Below are 18,922 nucleotides of genomic sequence, written 5' to 3'. Positions count from 1 at the left end.
TCAGTACGTGCACTAGCAAGTCAAGAGGAAACATTCCACACCTTCCCCACGCCATATGTGAAACATAGCCGAGCATCTGTGGCTTGTAAACATCTCACCACAGCACGTACTGTCTATTGTGATACCAAGGCTAACGTCCAGACAGCAAACAGCATGCATGGCTTGCAATTGTTGACATGGGTTATATGTAGGAACTGTGGCCACACATGGTTGTACATGTCATGAACATATCACCTGTGACTACTCAGGAACATACAGTGCAGAGCTGGATTTCCCCAAGTCTGTCAATACAGGCCTTGTGTAGGTCTTATGGTTCAGTTATTTGGGTATGTTTGTAGGCATTGCATTAGGTGGACATGTCTAAAGTCATACATGCCACATGGGGTGCTGTATGATATGATAGGTGTCATGGGTGACCAGTAGAGAGGGGATATTACCTCTCTCAACATAGATATCATACCTTATGTACTGTTAGCATGCTATTTGCCATGTGCATGTGTCTATTGGCTGTAGCCACTTGTAAGGAGAAAGGTAAATGAAAGCTATGGTAATGTGATATATGTTGTATGAGTGTGGGATGTACATATCCAGGGCAGGTATGGTTAGATCATATCCAACCATGAGGGTGTTGGTTATTGTTGTACAGCAACAGCTGAACATGAAAATGCTGACATCCGAGGGGCCCTGGTATGTGTACAGCTGAGCAGGTTACAAACAGTGGTATTATTGCATTGCATAACACATTATGCAGCTATGTCTGTACATGGGTACATTGCACAGTTGATGTAGGCCTAGGTATAGTCCACCAGTTGAGGGGTATCTGGTGGTCCAACATACTATGTCATACCGCATATGGATGTGTGTGGTAGTCTGGGAACAAGGTGGTATATGTATATGTGGATACAACCTAGGATGCTGCATTTGCCACTGTCACCTGTACCTGGCTCATCTGTGCTGTGTTGTGTCGGAGTAGTGGTACGTACATGTGAGTAGCCTTTATGAATATATGTACATCACCACCACCTGGTATGGTCCATACCACTATTATGGCCCATGTGTTTGGATCTGAGTTATATAGTGATAGTGCAATTATGCACTACAGAGCCTTCAGCCAGGTGTTCCTCACTGCAAAGATGTCGGTATTCCCCATTGTAGGTTCTACATTGAGCTAATGGATTACTAAAGCCACACATCTAGCACGAGCTAGCATAGGCATCCAATGCAATTGTCATATAGTTGTCGGGTGTTACTTCTGTGTGTAGGACATTTGCCTTGGAATGCGGCTACATGGGTAAATGCATCCTAGGTATTACCCACACACGTGTAACATGGATGCATTTGCTCTGTCTTGAAGGCTCGTCGTACGGTCATGACAGGCCAGAATGACAGACACTGGATGACCTCTTAATAACAGCAGTACATTGGCTCATTGTTCTGGTCTAGCAGTTGCCACCCATACCATGACATCACTGCCCATGGCATTCATGTGCTTGGTAGAATATGCCCCGTGTAGGGTGATGGACAGCGGCAGAACTTGTGTATATGTCCAATGGGAGATATACTTAGTGTAGCAGTCCTGGTAATAATGACAACTACTACCACAGCCAGGAGAGGTCATCTTGTCACCTGCACCTCAGTTCCATTACAAAAGGTGGCTCACACATTATGCTTGCACATGCTGCTGCTCCACATGTAACATGTCCACAACCTGCTATCAATGTATGCCTTTCAGGGCAGCAAGGTGTGTGACACATGCTGTAGGTAGCATCCACCTGTGTGACCTAGGTAACCTATTGACTGTCACGTCCACACATGCATGACTGTATATACATAACATATATATGTCAGTACGTCATGTACATGTATGCATGTGTATCACACAGCACAGACACAGATATATCAGGTTGTAAACCATTATGATGTGCATATATATTGACAGGTAAGATGTACCTTGCCATTAACCTGTGTGTTTACAATAGGAGTCCATTACAACATGTGCAGTACATGTAAGTGTTTGAGCATGCACACTGTGGCTTTCAGTGTTTAGAATCGGACTGCATCCCAAACAGCCCTGTGCTACTAAGTGTATGTGCGTAACCACTGCCACCTTGTGTAATTTGAGTAAGTGCATCCAACAAGCCCTTTGTTACTAAGTGTCTGAGCATGCCCAGTCTAACCTTGTGGAGTTGTAGTCATATTGCATCCCAGACAGCCCTGTGCTACTAAGTGTATGAGCATGGCCACTGTAACCCTGTATAGTAATACTAGTTGTCCATTCTGCAGATGGCCATACTCCGGTTCAGGTTCCTGTTGTGCTACAACTATACCCCTCAGGCCTACCTGCGGATGATGTGTCTTGTTTGTGCATACAGGTTGTAATGGATACCTACTTTAAACACACAGGTCTACAGTTATGTACTTTGTGACTGTCAGTCTCCCTGGTGAGGGCAGTCTGACTGCTTTGGAATGTATAATCTCTGTGGCGCATCTCGTAACTGCGTAGTACTGTAATTGTGAACATTAGATAGGCAGGTGTTCTGATCCCACCAGTGGCAACTGTGCATGTGTGTGTGTGTGTGTGTGTGTGTGTGTGTGTGTGTGTGTGTGTGTGTCCCAGCCTGAGTGGGTGTGTCAGCAAATGGATGAGTGTGGTTGTGTATGTATATGTGTCAGCATCCTCTCATGGCATTGGGTTTTGCTGCATTCCAAAGCGATACCTCCTTTTGCACAGGCCTTTATCCTTGTCAACTGCTAAACCTCTCTCTTCCCCCCTCCGCACTGCGAGTAATTGGTCCTGTGATGTCACCCAGCTCAGACGTGGTATCAGTACGTGTAAGTGTATGTGTTCTGTGGCACATACCCCAACTGCATACCACTGTACGAGTTACCTTTACATAGGCATGATGTGTATGTACAATACTGGCATGTGTGCGCATTTGTGTGTGTGATTACCCTGTAGCCAGGCATACACATGTGTAATGTCTTTTAGCACACCATGGTAGCCAGCCATGGTGACCAGTGTCTACAAAGTATTACATTATTAGGAATGGCAAAGAATACACGGTCATGCACGACTACAGTTGGGTATGTTAAGTTCCTGTGGCACTGTCGAGTAGTGACACTGAAGTGGTCGCCGTTGTGTAGGTCCATGCCCATCATTCCCCCACCCTAACTCCACAGTCCCCAGGGTAGATTACAATAGCCATCATTCCCCACACCAAACTCCACATACACAACCATCCCTTCTCTGGCGAACTTCTTATGATTTAAATGTTATGACACAGGCAATGCCTCTATTTTGTGTACAGGTCAGTTCCTTTGGAACCCTTCTGTGTCACAAAGGGCGTTTAGATATGTGTATATATATCTATATATAAATATATATATATATGGCTATGACTGTGTCTGTGTATATGCATATATATATATATATATATATATATATATATATATATATATATGTGTGTGTGTGTGTGTGTGTGTGTGTGTGTGTGTGTGTGTGTGTGTGTGTGTGTGTGTGTGTGTGTGTGTGCGTGTGCACACATCCTGGTAGGTGTATATATATATATGTATATAGATATATATATATATATATATATATACATATATATATATATATATATATATATATATATGAACTTATGACAGTTGTACCAATGTAGACTTGTCTCTGTTGTTTCACAGAATACAGTACATTCAAGGGTACTGTACATCTGTACACAAAGGGACCGACCCATTTGTTTTCAGTATTGTGGAATACCTGTGGTAGGATGTGCATTATAGACGCCATGCAACATGTGTTCATCCCAGATAGGTTCATAGGTTGGTTGGTACTAGGCTATTGGCCCTAGGGCCTATACAAGCCTAGCCATAACAATCCCCTGGCTATTTCTTCCCACAATATTTACTTCCCTGGTTTAAGGCTGCAAAAAACACTCTGATCATACCGGGTACAATGCCTTTCACATGTTTAGACCACTAAATGAGAGTCGAAGTAACAGACATGGAGTATCAATAGGCAACACGCATCTATAAGCCTGACTACTGTACAGCACTATCTGACCTAGTTCAGCCTTATTCTAACCTTACCTTGCTGAGGTCAGCAGATAAAACACTGCTCATGGTTAACATAACACACAGCTCTTATGGGGACTCATTATATTCTCATAATATAGCCAAAACCTGGAACTCACTCCCTCAGCACATTATATCCACGTATGACACAAAAAATCCAAACAGCTACTAACAGAATATTTCTCAAATCACTGGCTATGCTCCTGCACCCCCTCTGGCTAATTACTGTCCCACTCTGCTCCTCCAATTGTACTCTAAGATTATTCTCTACTCTCAACCTAATTCTTAGCAACCTGCTCTTTTGCCAAAAAATAACTAAACATTTTTTTGTAAAATACTATGAATGTGAATATGACTTGAGATACTGATTTTAGTGTGTTTACAATGTCTGTTTATTTACTGTCTCTGATTATTATTCAATATGTGTTATGTTTTACATTTTTTTAACTCTTTTACTTTGTACTGTTTTTCTATTTTGCTATACTTTTGTATTGTTAGTTTAGTCTATTGTACTATGGTCCTTATTTTAAGGTACTTTATGTAATGCTGTTTAACTATTGTAACTTCACTTGGGAGCTTTTCTCCCCAGGTCTCTGCTCAAAAAGGGCTTCTAGCCCAGTCATACACTACCCAGTTATCAAATGTAAATAAATAAATAATAATAAATAAATAATATTTATCTAAGTTAAATATACCTCCAGATTGGTTAAACAGAATGATTCCCTTGAACTACTCCAGGTACAATTTTCCATAGGCAAGTCCCCTCTCCCAAGTTATTGTCTGCTATAGGACCCCTCCATGAACCAGGATACCCACACTGCCTGCCTGGATCTACTTGAGTCACTCAAGATACAACCAAACACCCTGGTTATGAGACACTTTAATTACCCATCCATAGATTGGGCAAACTATACCTGTACTAACGCACTTGTCCAAAGGTTCTTGAACTTCGTTAACTCAAATACCCTGGACTAGTTGGTTGAAACCCCCACAAGGGGCTCAAACATTCTGGATCTGGATCTGGTGCTCACAAACACAGGCAACTGTTGCACCACCCCAAGTGTGTGGCCTTCCTGGTGAGGTCTGATCACAAATCAGTCTCATTGGAAGTAACAATTACATTTGACCCACCCTCAGCAGAAACTAGACTAAAAAAGTCGTTAAAGGGAGATCATGCCTACTGAACTTGGTGGACAGTCACCAAAGACTTGGAAGAAGATAAATCTGTTCATACAGCTTGCATAGACTTAGCTAAGGCCTTTGACACTATTCCCCACTCAGGCATAATAGATAAACTCACTCAGCTGGGGAGTAACCCATATATTGTCAGGTGAGTTCCAAACTGGCTCACCGATAGAACACACACAGTCAAAATAGGGGACTCAACCTCCACCAGCAGACACGTAATGAGGGTGTTCCACAAGGTTCAGTGCTGAGGCCCCTATTATTTGGAATCTACTTCTTGGATGTACAGGCAAAAACAAATGTTCTATGGCTGACAATGTCTGCAGATGATTGGAAACTAGGAGCTGTCATAGAGTCCTCAAGCGATATTGATACCCTACAGGAAGGTCTTACACAGACCAGTGATTGGATGCCAAAGTAATGGGCTCAAACTAAATGTAAAAAAATGCATAATCATTCCCATCATCAAGGGTAATACACTTCTAGGAGTGCTGTAACCCTGTATTCTCTGTAGTGCGTGCTGTAACTGCGTATTGCTGTAGTGTATAAAACTAGTTAGGTGGGGGTTCAATTCCGAGAGAGTCCAACTGTGTGTTTCTCTGCCTGCCTGCGACTAGAATATTACTTTTTAGAGTATAAGAACAAAAACTCACAAACTTGTAATCCAAAAAGAAAACCAGCGAAACAGCTAGGCACAGGACATCCAAAAAAAGCCAGTAATCCTGAAACTGTAGTGTCTTCTTAACGCAAAATTTATTAAAAATAGTAAAAACAGTGTTTTCGCTACCAACAAGTGTTGTAGCTTCTTCAGAGAGCAAATAAAAAATACAAGATACAAATTTTTGGCGCCACTATGCAGTAGTTAAATACAATAATTAGGTGATTAATACCACGTCACTTCCCTTCCTTCTAGACCAAAAAAAATTGGCGTTGTGTAATAAAAGGTGGGGGAGTGAACTGTCAGTCTAAAAGAACTTGTGACATTATTCAAAAATATAGTAGGTCGAGTGACACAAGTGACAGGCAAATGTGCCCTTTTAGATGTAAAACTACAATGTCTAAAAATACACTGTAAAGATACAAGCCAAATAGTCAGACTTGAAGAAGTATGTTACCAAAAAAATGCATATGATACTGACCCTAAATGTAGGGAATGAAAAAGAGAACAGACAATATTAATCAAATGTACAGAGGTATAACGTGAAGTAGATAATGATGTATAAAAGTGTGTATATTATGTAGGTAGTTTCACAGAAAATTATGAAATCTGTTCTAGTGTGAAAGAAAATGTATAATAATGAACAAGGGTACATAAATGCAATGACAAATGAGTTAAAGTAAATAATGGTGTTATTGATGTACAATTAATGAAGACAGTGGGGGTATGTGTTTATCTTAAATAACTTTTGAGTTTGAGAAGACATGAAATGTTGCAGTTTTCATTTAGACCAGGCAGGTGGAATGCGTTAAGTTTTATCTGCCATTCCAGTTCCCTGGTTTCCAAGATAATAGATGTGGGGCCACCCCTGATATTGTGTGGAATGTGATCAATGGCAATAAAGTGAAACATATCTCCAATGTGATGACCAATGTGTTTCGCCAAGGCATTATCATTTTTACATTTCTTAATAGCGTACATATGTTGGTAAATTCTTTCTTTGAATTTACGGTCTGTTTTACCAACATAGTACGCAGGACAACTATCACAAGTGGCTAAATAAACAATGGACTTCGTCTCACAATTTATTTTATGATGGGTGCTGTATTTTTTGCCATTTAGCTGGAAGGAGTTGCCTGTCCTTAGGCAACTGCACCAGTTACAGTGTCCACACATGAATGTCCCTTTCTGCTTTGAAAACATATCAACATTTTTATTCCTCTCCAACAAAGCCTTCAAATTCTGTCCTCTCCTGTAAACTATAAGGGGCTTGTCACCTAGTTTCTCTGATAAGAAACTGTTACTCGTAATAAAATACCAGTTCTTAAAAATAATAGAACAGACTTGTTTAGAGTCTGTGCTGTATGTTGTAATGAAACTAGATGAGTACTTTTGAGTCTCAACATGGTTTTGCACCAAAGAAATAGTTAAACCTGATTGTAATGTCTCGATGGAAGAGGAAGGGGCATCAATAAGCCCCCTGTTGTTGTTGTCCAAAAGGGGTTTGTAAAAACCACCTATTCTCTTATTCCTAACTTCTAATGTTAGTTCATTAATTAATGCCCGTGGATAGTCACGACTACTAAACATGTCAAACAATAGTTGACATTCAATGTTGAAGTAGGCTTCGTGCTGCACATCTTAGCTGCTCTAATGAGCTGTCCTTTGACTATTGATCTTTTTTGCTTAAATGGGTGCTGGCTAGAGAAATGGAGAAATGAATTGCAATAGGTAGGTTTCCTGTAAATAGAAGAAGACAGGGAACCGTCCAACATGTTTTTCTCGGGTCTAACATCCAAGTAGTCAATGGAAGATGTTGAAAAATGGTATGTAAACGTAAAAAATGGAGTAGTGCTGTTCATGTATTCAATCAAGAGCACGGCATCCTGCTCTGTACCCCTGAATATGATGAAAATATCATCAAGGTATCTGGTGTAGTAAGCTAAATGCTGTGTATAGTTAGAGTTGTCAAGAATGAATTTTCTCTCCCAGTAGGCTACAAAAATGTTAGCCACAGAAGTGCCACAGGGTGAACCCATTGCAATGCCTTGTGTTTGCAAAAAATATTGCTTTTCAAAGGTGAAAAAGTTAGATGTTAGAATGATCTCTAAGAGGTCCGTCACTGTGTCAATCTCATTTTTAGGAGCTCCTAAGTTGGTCAAAATATTGGCTATCCATTCTGTAGCCTCCAAGTGTGGTATAGAGGTGTAAAGGTCCACCACATCTATGGTGAGAAAATTACAAGAAGGATCCAAATTAAGCTTATTGATGTCAGAAAGAAAGGACCATGAATCCTTGCAGATACCAGGAATTAATTTGAGGTTCCTGGACAGAATGTTGTCCACTAGCTGTGCACAGAGGTGGGTCATAGAAGACCTGCCGTCTATGAGAGCTCTCATTGGCGGGTTGTGGAGATCCTTGTGGATTTTGGGGATTCCAAAAATAATAGAGGTCTTTGGTGATGTGATGTCAATAAAGTGGTAAGTGTCACTGTTTATTTTACCTGAGAGAAATAAGTCTAAAATAACCCCTGTTTCTGGAGTAGGCTGTGTTCATTTCATTGAGAGAAGAAGGTTTGTAAGCTGGACTATCCAAAATATTCAACATCCTTTCAGTGTAGTCTATATTATCAAAAATGACCAGCCCGCCCCCTTTATCCGGTTTCAGGTCTCTAACTGGTAGATTACAAAGTTCGTTCAAAAGCAATTGTTGCCCCTTAGAAATGTTATATTTCTGTTGCCTAGAAAAAAATTTTTGATTCACGTCCAGGTGTCTCAAGTCAAATTCACATGCTCTTTCAAAAGGAGACAATTCAGGGTGTAATGGGGGTTGAATACACTCAGTAATTTAAGATTGCAAAACTCTTGTTGCATTGGAGCAGAAAACAGTAGACCCAAGTTAAGTTTACGTGTGAAACATTTTAGATCTATTATAGTGTCAGTTAAACTAAAATGGCAACTGGGTACAAAAGTATTACCAAAAGCCAGTAAGTCAATTAGTTCTTGTTCTATTGTGAAACTGGAAAAATTGTAAATTTTGAAGTCTCCCTTTGTATTGACTAGAATGTTGAAGACTGTGTTGTGCCCCAGGTTAGTGTCACTGTCCAGATTTAAGATCGGTGGTTGTTCCAAAATTTAGTCCTGTGACCTGGTTGACGATTGTTGTTGCGTTGCCCTAAAAAAACGTTGTTGTTGTTGTTATTACCACAGTCATGTTGACCTTCCCCCTGGTGTTGGGGGGCATTATTAAAGTTATTGTGGTAATTATTCCTACTGGCCTTTATCCTGTTGCTCCGGCGGGGGCCTTGGCCTATATCCGAGTCAGATTGTTCCTGGATGATATCCATATGATGGTCTTGATGATGACCAGAGTCATTATCCCTGTTAGGAGATGAGTGGTCAGTAGTTAAAGGCTCAGAATGTGCTAAGGGAGTGACTAGTTTAACATAGGCTTTATTCTGTTGATAAACTAGTCTGTCCCTACTGAGTTTTTTAGCTTTGTTTGCTTTTAACTTGGACAACAATGCGTCTATGCTGTTAAAAATACGAGCGTAGTCGTATTTGTATCTTACAAAGTCCAAGTCCACCTTTATCAGATTATCCAGGTCATTAATTTCTGCTGTAAGAGTAGAAATGTGTAGTGAGTAGTGCTTGATCATTAACTCTAAAAGTTGAAAACCCTGCTGATCAAACAAGGTTCTTAAATCAGATAAAAAAGCAACATTAGCTAATAGACCTGTAGGTGCAAATGTATTCCGCAGTCCTTTAGGAATAATTTTGTCCTGCAAACACTGTTTAAAATAGCATACTTCAAGTTGTAATTTTCATAATTTTAATAGTTTGAAATCAAATACCTTGAGTTTGCTCACCAGGGAGTCCATGGTTGCAACAGAGTCAGCTGTTTGTAGTGCCGGTGGTTCCTGTGAACCGTGCTGAGAAAATGTAAAAGAATCCAGATCAATGATCCACTCACGAAGTGATGGAACCCCAATAAGCACATGATTCGAGTTGTTGCTGACAGCGTTGCCAGCTCCCAAAGAGCCTTGTACAAACTGTGAAGGTAAACTAGGGCTTCCAGCGGTAAGATTGGAAATGGTACGCTGACCCGCTGGGATGGAAGCAGAGCCCAAAATATCAGAAGAGTTGTGTTGCATTGTGGCGCTGCCGTTATTTCCATCTGCAATTCTAAGATCTAGGTTGTCCAGACATGAATTTAACATATCAAGCCGTTGTGTGATATCGGCAAGAAAAGAAGCCATGTCAGTGTTAACCCCAGAACCTTCTGGGTTAGTTGGCCCAAAGATGTTCGGGCTAACTGGACTTTTCGGTGATCATGTAGCCATAAGAATAAAAACTCACAAACTTGTAATCCAAAAAGAAAACCAGCGAAACAGCTAGGCACAGGACATCCAAAAAAAGCCAGTAATCCTGAAACTGTAGTGTCTTCTTAACGCAAAATTTATTCAAAATAGTAAAAACAGCGTTTTCGCTACCAACAAGTGTTGTAACTTCTTCAGAGAGCAAATAAAAAATACAAGATACAAATTTTTGGCGCCACTATGCAGTAGTTAAATACAATAATTAGGTGATTAATACCACGTCACTTCCCTTCCTTCTAGACCAAAAAAAATTGGAGTTGTGTAATAAAAGGTGGGGGAGTGAACTGTCAGTCTAAAAGAACTTGTGACATTATTCAAAAATATAGTAGGTCGAGTGACACAAGTGACAGGCAAATGTGCCCTTTTAGATGTAAAATTACAATGTCTAAAAATACACTGTAAAGATACAAGCCAAATAGTCAGACTTGAAGAAGTATGTTACCAAAAAAATGCATATGATACTGACCCTAAATGTAGGGAATGAAAAAGAGAACAGACAATATTAATCAAATGTACGGAGGTATAACGTGAAGTAGATAATGATGTATAAAAGTGTGTATATTATGTAGGTAGTTTCACAGAAAATTATGAAATCTGTTCTAGTGTGAAAGAAAATGTATAATAATGAACAAGGGTACATAAATGCAATGACAAATGAGTTAAAGTAAATAATGGTGTTATTGATGTACAATTAATGAAGACAGTGGGGGTATGTGTTTATCTTAAATAACTTCTGAGTTTGAGAAGACATGAAATGTTGCAGTTTTCATTTAGACCAGGCGGGTGGAATGCGTTAAGTTTTATCTGCCATTCCAGTTCCCTGGTTTCCAAGATAATAGATGTGGGGCCACCCCTGATATTGTGCGGAATGTGATCAATGGCAATAAAGTGAAACTTATGTCCAATGTGATGACCAATGTGTTTCGCCAAGGCATTGTCATTTTTACATTTCTTAATAGCGTACATATGTTGGTAAATAATATTTATCTAAGCTAAATATACCTCCAGATTGGTTAAACAGAATGATTCCCTTGAACTACTCCAGGTACAATTTTCCATAGGCAAGTCCCCTCTCCCAAGTTATTTTCTGCTATAGGACCCCTCCATGAACCAGGATACCCACACTGCCTGCCTGGATCTACTTGAGTCACTCAAGATACAACCAAACACCCTGGTTATGGGACACTTTAATTATCCATCCATAGATTGGGCAAACTAAACCTGTACTAACGCACTTGTCCAAAGGTTCTTGAACTTCGTTAACTCAAATACCCTGGACTAGTTGGTTGAAACCCCCACTAGGGGCTCAAACATTCTGGATCTGGATCTGGTGCTCACAAACACAGGCAACTGTTGCACCACCCCTAGTGTGTGGCCTTCCCAGTGAGATCTGATCACAAATCAGTCTCATTGAGGTAACAATTACATTTGACCCACCCTCAGCAGAAACTAGACTAAAAAAGTCTCCAAACCCAATTTCAACCTATTATGAGACAGCATTAATAACTTCACAGCTCCTGCCCCCACTGACAACAAGGACACCAATTCTGGGATATACACTAGTGCTTTGTATAAACATCTATGCAATTGCATTGACACAGCTGTACCAGACAGGATCAAAGTAAGAGCTTCAAAAAAGAGCAACTCTGCCTGGTGGGCAACCTCCATTAAAAAGGTTATACAACAGGAGAAAGAAATTGCTGTCTAAGAGCTGGAAGGACCAGTCTCATTATTGGACACACTCCTTCTTGTGCTTAAATAAGCAAATAACACCCCTTGTAAAGCAAACTACAAATCCAAATTCGCCTCCATAGCAAAAAGTAACCATAAGGCAATCTTTAGCTACATCCCTAACCTTAAAGGAAAACCCAGATTTGCTCAGAATTTATTGTTAATGGCACTCTTTTGAACTACAGCCTAAACACTGGTTATGTCCCTGTGGAATGGAAAACAGCACTGTCATCCTTTACATAAAAGGATTGCATCCACTTACTCTGGGAGCTATAGACCCATAAGCTTGACCAGCCTTATCTGCAAGGCCATGAAGAGAATCATCATGGACTTTATCAACAAAGATAAAGGAGACCTCCAAATGCTTGACCTGACCCAGTTTGGCTTCGTTAAAGAAAGATCATGCCTACTGAACTTGGTGGACAGTCACCAAAGACTTGGAAGAAGATTAATCTGTTCATACAGCTTGCATAGACTTAGCTAAGGCCTTTGACACTATTCCCCACTCAGGCATAATAGATAAACTCACTCAGCTGGGGAGTAACCCATATATTGTCAGGTGAGTTCCAAACTGGCTCACCGATAGAACACACACAGTCAAAATAGGGGACTCAACCTCCACCAGCAGACACGTAATGAGGGTGTTCCACAAGGTTCAGTGCTGAGGCCCCTATTATTTGGAATCTACTTCTTGGATGTACAGGCAAAAACAAATGTTCTATGGCTGACAATGTCTGCAGATGATTGGAAACTAGGAGCTGTCATAGAGTCCTCAAGCGATATTGATACCCTACAGGAAGGTCTTACACAGACCAGTGATTGGATGCCAAAGTCATGGGCTCAAACTAAATGTAAAAAAATGCATAATCATTCCCATCAGCAAGGGCGACACCCCTGCAGATTACCACATTAATAACAAACCTTAGCTCATTACATCCAAGTGACCGCTCCAGGTGCATCTGCAGTTAACACCTACTGACGTTTCCAGGCATCAAATATTGCTTGCTCATAATTGCATCAAAAAACATGCTATGAACAAGGTTTTAAAAGATTTCATCAAACTCAACTGCATTAATATTTGATCTCTGTCTAATCCAGGTAAGTAGATATTAACTGTTGTTTTTTATGATATTAATTTATATAGATATAATTTTCACATTTTTGTAAATATCTCAATAACCAAGTAACACAGGCAGAACTCCTTAGCCACGTATGAAAGGTCTCACCTAGATGAATAAACTGCTGCTGACAGTATGTGGGTAACTTGAGTGGTTGCTGAGATATTGTAAGTTGTTTACAAAATATTATATATGGCTTTGTGGTGCATCCAGTGACCTCAGTGTACATGGTCCAGGGTTTAGGGCCTGCAACCCTTTTGATACTGTCAATTAGGACTGCATATAGCACTTTTAAGCAGTTGTTAGCGGGTGCAAATGTGTTGTTATGACAGTAAGCAGCGGGTACATGCAGGTAACAGACATGTACGAGCCACAGTACACATGGAAGGCCCTTCTTTGGCAATCCTGCTAATGTCACCCACCTAGTAATACACTTCTAGGAGTGCTGTAACCGTGTATTCTCTGTAGTACGTGCTGTAACTGCATATTGCTGTAGTGTATAAAACTAGTTAGGTGGGGGTTCAATTCCGAGAGAGTCCAACTGTGTGTTTCTCTGCCTGCCTGTGGCTAGAATATTACTTTTTAGAGTATAAGAACAAAAACTCACAAACTTGTAATCCAAAAAGAAAACCAGCGAAACAGCTAGGCACAGGACATCCAAAAAAAGCCAGTAATCCTGAAACTGTAGTGTCTTCTTAACGCAAAATTTATTAAAAATAGTAAAAACAGCGTTTTCGCTACCAACAAGTGTTGTAGCTTCTTCAGAGAGCAAATAAAAAATACAAGATACAAATTTTTGGCGCCACTATGCAGTAGTTAAATACAATAATTAGGTGATTAATACCACGTCACTTCCCTTCCTTCTAGACCAAAAAAAATTGGAGTTGTGTAATAAAAGGTGGGGGAGTGAACTGTCAGTCTAAAAGAACTTGTGACATTATTCAAAAATATAGTAGGTCGAGTGACACAAGTGACAGGCAAATGTGCCCTTTTAGATGTAAAACTACAATGTCTAAAAATACACTGTAAAGATACAAGCCAAATAGTCAGACTTGAAGAAGTATGTTACCAAAAAAATGCATATGATACTGACCCTAAATGTAGGGAATGAAAAAGAGAACAGACAATATTAATCAAATGTACGGAGGTATAACGTGAAGTAGATAATGATGTATAAAAGTGTGTATATTATGTAGGTAGTTTCACAGAAAATTATGAAATCTGTTCTAGTGTGAAAGAAAATGTATAATAATGAACAAGGGTACATAAATGCAATGACAAATGAGTTAAAGTAAATAATGGTGTTATTGATGTACAATTAATGAAGACAGTGGGGGTATGTGTTTATCTTAAATAACTTCTGAGTTTGAGAAGACATGAAATGTTGCAGTTTTCATTTAGACCAGGCGGGTGGAATGCGTTAAGTTTTATCTGCCATTCCAGTTCCCTGGTTTCCAAGATAATAGATGTGGGGCCACCCCTGATATTGTGTGGAATGTGATCAATGGCAATAAAGTGAAACTTATGTCCAATGTGATGACCAATGTGTTTCGCCAAGGCATTATCATTTTTACATTTCTTAATAGCGTACATATGTTGGTAAATAATATTTATCTAAGCTAAATATACCTCCAGATTGGTTAAACAGAATGATTCCCTTGAACTACTCCAGGTACAATTTTCCATAGGCAAGTCCCCTCTCCCAAGTTATTTTCTGCTATAGGACCCCTCCATGAACCAGGATACCCACACTGCCTGCCTGGATCTACTTGAGTCACTCAAGATACAACCAAACACCCTGGTTATGGGACACTTTAATTACCCATCCATAGATTGGGCAAACTAAACCTGTACTAACGCACTTGTCCAAAGGTTCTTGAACTTCGTTAACTCAAATACCCTGGACTAGTTGGTTGAAACCCCCACTAGGGGCTCAAACATTCTGGATCTGGATCTGGTGCTCACAAACACAGGCAACTGTTGCACCACCCCAAGTGTGTGGCCTTCCCGGTGAGATCTGACCACAAATCAGTCTCATTGAAGTAACAATTACATTTGACCCACCCTCAGCAGAAACTAGACTAAAAAAGTCTCCAAACCCAATTTCAACCTATTATGAGACAGCATTAATAACTTCACAGCTCCTGCCCCCACTGACAACAAGGACACCAATTCTGGGATATACACTAGTGCTTTGTATAAACATCTATGCAATTGCATTGACACAGCTGTACCAGACAGGATCAAAGTAAGAGCTTCAAAAAAGTGCAACTCTGCCTGGTGGGCAACCTCCATTAAAAAGGTTATACAACAGGAGAAAGAAATTGCTGTCTAAGAGCTGGAAGGACCAGTCTCATTATTGGACACACTCCCTCTTGTGCTTAAATAAGCAAATAACACCCCTTGTAAAGCAAACTACAAATCCAAATTAGCCTCCCTAGCAAAAAGTAACCATAAGGCAATCTTTAGCTACATCCCTAACCTTAAAGGAAAACCCAGATTTGCTCAGAATTTATTGTTAATGGCACTCTTTTGAACTACAGCCTAAACACTGGTTATGTCCCTGTGGAATGGAAAACAGCACTGTCATCCTTTACATAAAAGGATTGCATCCACTTACTCTGGGAGCTATAGACCCATAAGCTTGACCAGCCTTATCTGCAAGGCCATGAAGAGAATCATCATGGACTTAATCAACAAAGATAAAGGAGACCTCCAAATGCTTGACCTGACCCAGTTTGGCTTCGTTATAGAAAGATCATGCCTACTGAACTTGGTGGACAGTCAGCAAAGACTTGGAAGAAGATAAATCTGTTCATACAGCTTGCATAGACTTAGCTAAGGCCTTTGACACTATTCCCCACTCAGGCATAATAGATAAACTCACTCAGCTGGGGAGTAACCCATATATTGTCAGGTGAGTTCCAAACTGGCTCACCGATAGAACACACACAGTCAAAATAGGGGACTCAACCTCCACCAGCAGACACGTAATGAGGGTGTTCCACAAGGTTCAGTGCTGAGGCCCCTATTATTTGGAATCTACTTCTTGGATGTACAGGCAAAAACAAATGTTCTATGGCTGACAATGTCTGCAGATGATTGGAAACTAGGAGCTGTCATAGAGTCCTCAAGCGATATTGATACCCTACAGGAAGGTCTTACACAGACCAGTGATTGGATGCCAAAGTCATGGGCTCAAACTAAATGTAAAAAAATGCATAATCATTCCCATCAGCAAGGGCGACACCCCTGCAGATTACCACATTAATAACAAACCTTAGCTCATTACATCCAAGTGACCGCTCCAGGTGCATCTGCAGTTAACACCTACTGACGTTTCCAGGCATCAAATATTGCTTGCTCATAATTGCATCAAAAAACATGCTATGAACAAGGTTTTAAAAGATTTCATCAAACTCAACTGCATTAATATTTGATCTCTGTCTAATCCAGGTAAGTAGATATTAACTGTTGTTTTTTATGATATTAATTTATATAGGTATAATTTTCACATTTTTGTAAATATCTGAATAACCAAGTAACACAGGCAGAACTCCTTAGCCACGTATGAAAGGTCTCACCTAGATGAATAAACTGCTGCTGACAGTATGTGGGTAACTTGAGTGGTTGCTGAGATATTGTAAGTCGTTTACAAAATATTATATATGGCTTTGTGGTGCATCCAGTGACCTCAGTGTACATGGTCCAGGGTTTAGGGCCTGCAACCCTTTTGATACTGTCAATTAGGACTGCATATAGCACTTTTAAGCAGTTGTTAGCGGGTGCAAATGTGTTGTTATGACAGTAAGCAGCGGGTACATGCAGGTAACAGACATGTACGAGCCACAGTACACATGGAATGCCCTTCTTTGGCAATCCTGCTAATGTCACCCACCTAGTAATACACTTCTAGGAGTGCTGTAACCCTGTATTCTCTGTAGTGCGTGCTGTAACTGCGTATTGCTGTAGTGTATAAAACTAGTTAGGTGGGGGTTCAATTCCAAGAGAGTCCAACTGTGTGTTTCTCTGCCTGCCTGCTACTAGAATATTACTTTTTAGAGTATAAGAACAAAAACTCACAAACTTGTAATCCAAAAAGAAAACCAGCGAAACAGCTAGGCACAGGACATCCAAAAAAAGCCAGTAATCCTGAAACTGTAGTGTCTTCTTAACGCAAAATTTATTAAAAATAGTAAAAACAGCGTTTTCGCTACCAACAAGTGTTGTAGCTTCTTCAGAGAGCAAATAAAAAATACAAGATACAAATTTTTTGCACCACTATGCAGTAGTTAAATACAATAATTAGGTGATTAATACCACGTCACTTCCCTTCCTTCTAGACCAAAAAAAAATTGGCGTTGTGTAATAAAAGGTGGGGGAGTGAACTGTCAGTCTAAAAGAACTTGTGACATTATTCAAAAATATAGTAGGTCGAGTGACACAAGTGACAGGCAAATGTGCCCTTTTAGATGTAAAACTACAATGTCTAAAAATACACTGTAAAGATACAAGCCAAATAGTCAGACTTGAAGAAGTATGTTACCAAAAAAATGCATATGATACTGACCCTAAATGTAGGGAATGAAAAAGAGAACAGACAATATTAATCAAATGTACGAAGGTATAACGTGAAGTAGATAATGATGTATAAAAGTGTGTATATTATGTAGGTAGTTTCACAGAAAATTATGAAATCTGTTCTAGTGTGAAAGAAAATGTATAATAATGAACAAGGGTACATAAATGCAATGACAAATGAGTTAAAGTAAATAATGGTGTTATTGATGTACAATTAATGAAGACAGTGGGGGAATGTGTTTATCTTAAATAACTTTTGAGTTTGAGAAGACATGAAATGTTGCAGTTTTCATTTAGACCAGGCGAGTGGAATGCGTTAAGTTTTATCTGCCATTCCAGTTTCCTGGTTTCCAATTTAATAGATGTGGGGCCACCCCTGATATTGTGTGGAATCTGATCAATGGCAATAAAGTGAAACTTATGTCCAATGTGATGACCAATGTGTTTCGCCAAGGCATTATCATTTTTACATTTCTTAATAGCGTACATATGTTGGTAAATTCTTTCTTTGAATTTACGGTCTGTTTTACCAACATAGTACGCAGGACAACTATCACAAGTGGCTAAATAAACAATGGACTTCGTCTCACAATTTATTTTATGATGGATGCTGTATTTTTTGCCATTTAGCTGGAAGGAGTTGCCTGTCCTTAGGCAACTGCACCAGTTACAGTGTCCACACATGAATGTCCCTTTCTGCTTTGAAAACATATCAACATTTTTATTCCTCTCCAACAAAGCCTTCAAATTCTGTCCTCTCCTGTAAACTATAAGGGGCTTGTCACCTAGTTTCTCTGATAAGAAACTGTTACTTGTAATAAAATACCAGTTCTTAAAAATAATAGAACATCTTGTTTAGAGTCTGTGCTGTATGTTGTAATGAAACTAGATGAGTACTTTTGAGTCTCAACATGGTTTTGCACCAAAGAAGTAGTTAAACCTGATTGTAATGTCTCGATGGAAGAGGAAGGGGCATCAATAAGCCCCCTGTTGTTGTTGTCCAAAAGGGGTTTGTAAAAACCACCTATTCTCTTATTCCTAACTTCTAATGTTAGTTCATTAATTAATGCCCGTGGATAGTCACGACTACTAAACATGTCAAACAATAGTTGACATTCAATGTTGAAGTAGGCTTCAGTGCTGCACATCTTAGCTGCTCTAATGAGCTGTCCTTTGACTATTGATCTTTCTTGCTTA

The sequence above is a fragment of the Protopterus annectens genome, chromosome 5.part0 (genome assembly GCF_019279795.1).
Source record: "Protopterus annectens isolate FY-2018-M chromosome 5.part0, PAN1.0, whole genome shotgun sequence".
Taxonomy (NCBI): domain Eukaryota; kingdom Metazoa; phylum Chordata; order Ceratodontiformes; family Protopteridae; genus Protopterus; species Protopterus annectens.
This window is presented reverse-complemented; position numbering follows the sequence as displayed.